Source organism: Chrysemys picta, chromosome 12, assembly GCF_011386835.1.
Source record: "Chrysemys picta bellii isolate R12L10 chromosome 12, ASM1138683v2, whole genome shotgun sequence".
Classification (NCBI taxonomy): domain Eukaryota; kingdom Metazoa; phylum Chordata; order Testudines; family Emydidae; genus Chrysemys; species Chrysemys picta.
The window spans coordinates 20,605,365-20,611,628 of record NC_088802.1 but is presented as its reverse complement, the minus strand read 5'-3'; the positions used below and the strand labels follow the sequence as shown (position 1 = coordinate 20,611,628).

The window sequence follows — 6,264 nt, the reverse complement described above, 5'->3', positions numbered from 1 at the left end:
TAGAGGGGCTTTTCGGCAACCACAGACCTGGCGTTCTGTTTCCTTTCCTGCGTCGTCACCACAACAAAAGGGAGTTAGGTGCTGATCTCCCAGTGAAAGTCAATAGAAGTCAGGTGCATAAATACCTTAGGTCCAGTTGAAAATCTCAGTGCCTCATCCACATCTGTGCCTTGTCACCTGATCCCAGGTGAGGGTTTGGGTCGGGGATGGGTTAGGTCAGTGACCAGGCATGGGAGGGAGTCTGATCCATCAGAGTGAGGGTCACCAGTTGGTAGAACAGATCTAGGGGAGGTCTGTCTGGAGGCGCCATGTGTCTGGGATGGGTCCGGCAGAGCTCCACTGCTCAGCCATCTGAGGAGCAGAGAGGGCTGGGCCTGATGCACTGATTCAAGAGAAAAGGTTAGAAGAATGTCAGGGATCAGGAGACTCCTGCAGGGGACACAAAGGGGACCCAGGGTCAGGGAGGACTTGGGAAGAAGATCTCCAAGGCAGCCAGAGGGGAGGCCTGGCTGGAGGGACCTGCACTCCTGGGCAGGAACAGAACCGATCAGAGGGACTTAGGATCCCAGGAGGGTCATAATGGCCTGGTGAGCCTGGAGAAGGCAGCCACGAGATTCCAGCTTTTAACTGTTATTCGGTGTTAATAAACCAAAGTGCAGAGGAGAGAATAATTCCATTTATACTGGCACTAGAAAAGGTTCAGAAAAGGGCAACTAAAATGATTAGGGGTTTGGAACGGGTCCCATATGACGAGAGAGTAAAGAGACTAGGACTCTTCAGCTTGGAGAAGAGGAGACTAAGGCGGGATATGATAGAGGTATATAAAATCATGCGTGATGTGGAGAAAGTGGATAAGGAAAAGTTATTTACTTATTCCCATAATACAAGAACTAGGGGTCACCAAATGAAATTAATAGGCAGCAGGTTTAAAACAAATACAAGGAAGTTCTTCTTCACGCAGCGCACAGTCAACTTGTGGAACACCTTACCCTGAGGAGGTTGTGAAGGCTAGGACTATAACAGTGTTTAAAAGAGAACTGGATAAATTAATGGTGGTTAAGTCCATTAATGGCTGTTAGCCAGGATGGGTAAGGAATGGTGTCCCTAGACTCTGTTTGTCAGAGGGTGGAGATGGATGGCAGGAGAGAGATCATTTGATCATTGCCTGTTAGGTTCACTCCCTCTGGGACACCTGGCATTGACCACTGTCAGTAGACAGGATATTGGACTAGATGGACCTTTGGTCTGACCCAGTACGGCTGTTCTTATATTCTTATGTTATGTTCCAATGAACCAATTGCAGTGGGGAAGGAGAGGAATTGAGGCAGTGACTGGGTGTGAAAGCAGTTTGGGTAAGACCCTGTTACATGCAGCCTTTGGCTCTAACCCGGATCCTAATCCAGCAAAGTGCTTAGGCATAACTTTAAGCTTTCAAGGGACTACTCACCTGGTTAAAGTTAAGCACATTCGGAAGTGGTTTACTGAACCAGGGCCTTTGTACAGGATATTCAAGGAGGCGGGGGGTTGAATTCATAATCATTAGTGTTCAACATGGATCCTCCAATGATATAAATTCTAATTGCGCTATTGGCTTCAATGGCACTGTAACAATTTACACCAGCTGAGAATTGGCCTCTTCATTTTTAAGCTTTCTAATTCTTCAATTTATCCACTCAAAGAAAAGAAACAGCGTGTTGACTATGTATCCACATGAAAGAGCTCTAAGTTCACACACCGAGTACATCCGATGAGGTGCTTGTTAATGAGTGTGGAGTAAGAGAAATATTCATAGACATGCTTCGGTAAATAATGTTTAATAAAGAATACTTACAAGAAAATCATGATCTGGACATAGACAGTCATGGCAGGAAAAGAGGCACAATAATTAGCATAAACTAATTCATAAACAGAAATCTATCATTATGACACAATTAGCTTGTGTATTAGGACAAGGAACTGTCCCATCACTCTGTCTAATCACATACTCCTCTTTTATCTATCATATACATAGTCTACACAACAATCTACAGAGAAGGAATAATAAATAAATCAACCAAATTCTGAGCTCCTTTCTCAGCTTGTGAGCAGATCGACATGGGATGCTGCATGGAATGCCAGATCAGTGCAAGTGACGGCACTTTTCCATTTACATCAAGGTTAGAACAAAATGACCCCAGACAAGTAACTTACACCAGTGTTTATGTTACCACTGAATTGAGCCCAGAGACATTGAGCCAGAACCTCATCAGTATTAAACCCTTGATGTCAATGGAGCTACTCGACATTGGCACAGGTGTAGCTGAGATGGGAATCTCACCCTTACATCTCTGTCCCATTCCCTTTCTCCAGGCTGCCTTTAGCAACATTTGGATCTCTGTGTATACTGGCTGCTGGCCAAGTCCTGACCCCTTTGAAGTGAGTGGCTTTAGCCCAGTGACTTCAATCGGATCCAAATATGGCCTCATTATCCAGAGTCAGTTCTTCTGTAGGAAACACTGGAATAAGCTTCTCTTCAAAAGGGCCTTCCCACCATAGCAAGAATGACACAGATGTTATTTATTTATTTACATGTACATTAATAAAAAAGAAGCCTATCTCAGGCTCTGGGCATGTTAAAATTAGTCATTTTAACAGGAACTCAATCATCCAGACAGCTACAGAAACTCTTTTCCACCCCTTCATCTTTTTGGAAGCAAACCTTCAGCTCTCTCCAAAAACCCAGAGAAAGAGATAACACATTGCCCTCCCGAATACATGACACATTACTGAAACCCCCAATCATTTCCCCCCGGAAAGAAAACAAAACAAAATCCTAAAACCAAATTGATCAACTGATAAAACAAAACAATAGCCAGACGAGCTAGTCGTTACAATCTGGCCCGGTACCCACTTGTACAGTCACTCATCTCATGAAAGTGGACCCAATCACTGGATGCCATGTACTTCCAAGGTAACTGCATATGGGTAGAGTCTCATCATTGTTTCTAGCTCTGGGGCACTAGGAACCATTCCCCAGTTCAGACCTCTGGTCCGATGCCCTTCCTTTGGCAGTGGGAGGCCACTGTCCAGCTGCCTTAGAGCTCAAAACCGTATCTGAGTTTCCCCAAGCCCCCCAGGTCACTTACACACACTCTGCCAGAGCTTCACCTAGACTATGATCACGCTGGGATCCTGGTTGAACACCTTTAAGAAGAATGTGACAGGAAGGCGAGAAACACAGGTTTAGTCTTTCCTATGTGTGGGCATGGTCAGCCCCTCTCTGCACAGAACAGAACAGCACTGTTCAGTAGGCCCCCGTCTCTGCGCCAGGGGTTCAAACTGTGAAGTTCCATCTCCGATATTCATGCCTGTGGGTCCCCTGTATAGAAAAATTGTTTTTCCCTGGTGGTGGGGAAGTAGTCGACAGACAAGAAAACTTGATGGCCCCAGACTCTAGACATGATGGCTCTCAATGAGGTCCTCCAAGGAGGTATCAAACACCTTTCCCAGGCAGGGCAGCTGTCTGGAAAGCGGCACAACAGGCTGCCATTGAGCCAAGCCAGACTTGTGCGGTCACTGTGCCAATATTTCTACACATAATACAACAGAGTTCACAGTTTGATACCATCATATCCTACTCTCTTACACAAGCAAACAATTAGCCAAAAGCTATGGCACCCCAAGAAGAGTTTATGCCCTCCCCCCCCCCCAAAGACACAGAGACTTCATGAGGTCCACTGGGGACTTGATTATGGCTATTCATTTGAGGTGGAAGGTGCTCGGATAGTGTGGTGATGGGTGGCAGTAGAAAAAACATGATAGATAGATAGGTAGAGTCTCGTCTTATTTACACTGGGGTAAATCTACAGTAACTCCACTGACTTAAGTGGTGTTTGTCTGCATGTTTACCTGTCTAAATACACCTTTCTGCATAAGCAAATGGCAAAACATGTTCTCATAGAGACAATAATGTCATCAGAGGGTTACATTTATAAAGCAACAGGATGAAATCACAATCAAAGGGAAAACATGGACAGTTTATTTTTGGTGAATAACCTCCACGCTATCAGTTTCCTCAATGCAGGTTTGATCTCCTAGTTCCTTATTCTGTAGATGATCGGATTCATCACTGCTGGCAGCACAGAATAGAGAACAGCCACCACGAGATCCAGACCTAAAGTTGAGCTGGAGGTGGGATGACTGTAGGCAAAGTTAGCAGTGCAAAAGAACAACGGCACCGCGGTGAGGTGAGGGAGGCAGGTGGAGAAGGCTTTATGCGGGCCCTGCTCAGCGGGGATTCTCAGCACCATGGTAAAGATGTGAACATATGACACAATTATTAAACCAAAGCAGCTTGAGGCTAAGCACACACTAAAGGCAATAGCCCCAGTTTCACTGAGGTATGTGTCCGAGCAGGCGAGCTTGAGGATTTCACAGAAGAACTGATCCACCATATTGCCTTCACAGAATGTATTCCCAGTGTGGAGTGCAGAGTAGAGAAAAACACTGATCCAGATACCAGCTGCCATTTGGATACAAGCTCTTCTGTTCATCACTTTCTCATAGTGCAGGGGTTGGCAGATGGTGACATATCAGTCATACGCCATGATGGTCAATAAAGCAAGATCTGCTGAAACAAAAAAGACAAAGAGAAAAACTTGGGCGACACATCCAGAATAAGAAATTGACCTGATGTTCATGAGGGAATTGGCCATGGATTTGGGGACAGTGTCTAGGATGGAGCCAATGTCTAGGATGGACAAATACATCAGGAAGAAGTACATGGAGGTGTGAAGATGGTGGTCGAGGAGAACAACTGTGATGATGAGAAGATTCCCCACCAGGGCTGCCAGGTAAATAACTAGAAACACCATGAAGTGTAAAATCTGCAGCTATCGAATGTCAGAGAATTCCAGGAGAAGGAACTCGGTCACAGTGGTTCGGTTGAACATTTTCTTCCTCAGTATATCATGTGATGGCTGTGGAGGGAAGGACAAGGTCAATGGTAAGGATTAGAGTGACAGAGAAATTGATCCTGATTCTCTCTCTGTAATATCTCATAATGTGAATGTCAAGGGTGCAGAGTACTCGTAACTTCCATTGACGAGGAGTCACGAGTGCTCCTCACCCATCAGCAAGAGCACTAATCAGATGCATTATCACATTAGTGAAAACTGGATTATTTCACTTAAAGTCAGTGGAGCTGGGTCAGTTTACACCATCTGAGGATCTGGCCCTAAATAAAATGCAGTATGAAGGATGGAAAAAAGTACAATCCAAATCCAGCAATTCTAGCCAAGATGGTTCCCTATTGTGACAAACAGCAACCCCCCAACTTGGGCATGAAACTAACATACTAAAATGACAACACAGCCTGATTCCCACTTTCCAGAGAAATACAACATTGACTCACCCAGCTTCCTACATGGCAGCTCATCTGTGATGATTCCTCCACATAGACGGCCTTCTACCTATTTAGAGATTGATCCATGGCACCAATCCTAGCTGCACTTCCATCTCTGTGTGATGCTGGGCTAGGAGCGTCGCTCAGTTTCTGCTAGGTTGTATTGTTTCCCTCTGTGACTTTATGTCTGTGCTGTGCAAGTCAGTGTCAGTCAGGAGACTTAGATTATGTGGGCTTGGTTCTGCCACAGACCTGCCGGGTGACCTTGGGCCAGTCACTTCCCCTCCCTGTGCCTTTGTTTCCCCTCCCTCCCTCCCTCCCTCCCTTTCTCTGCCTTGTCCATTAGAACTGGAAGCTCTTAAGGGGGTGGACTGTGTCGTACTATGTGTAAGCGGGGGAATGATCCCGCTATTGTGGGGAACTTTCCTGGCTTCTTCACTACCCCGGTGAAGTGGGCTAGCGAAAGGATCCGAGTCCTCACTCCCACTTCCTTTACCCAGAGGCCTCCCTGCCCTTGAGGACTCCCCTTCCACTCTCCTGTCTGGCAGTGTCCTCGTAAACCCTGACAAGGCTGGGCCCAGGATTCCTGGGGGGCTCGACCCCCAACCCTGCTGTGATCACCCAGGGCAGAGGCTAGGGTGTCCCCACTCCGGGGTACTCTTTTTGCACTGGGCACCTTCCTGACCCACTGATTATTTCATACAATTTAAAGCAAATACAAGTTGTTTAATTAACAATTAATTTTAAAAAAGAATAAGGAAAAATGGGAAAGGTTAAAGGAAAACACATCACCCCGCTCTGTGGCAGGGAACATTACAAACAGTGTCTCTGGTACGTCAGGGCAGTTCAGTCTGTTCCTTGTAGGTTCCAGGCTTGCTTCT

General features: G+C 46.0%; 1 pseudogene; it reads right to left on the bottom strand.

Annotated features, from left to right (window-relative positions):
- Positions 1–1,924: 1,924 nt before the first annotated feature.
- LOC122173889 (olfactory receptor 14I1-like) lies at positions 1,925–5,599 on the bottom strand (annotated as a pseudogene).
- Positions 5,600–6,264: the final 665 nt, after the last annotated feature.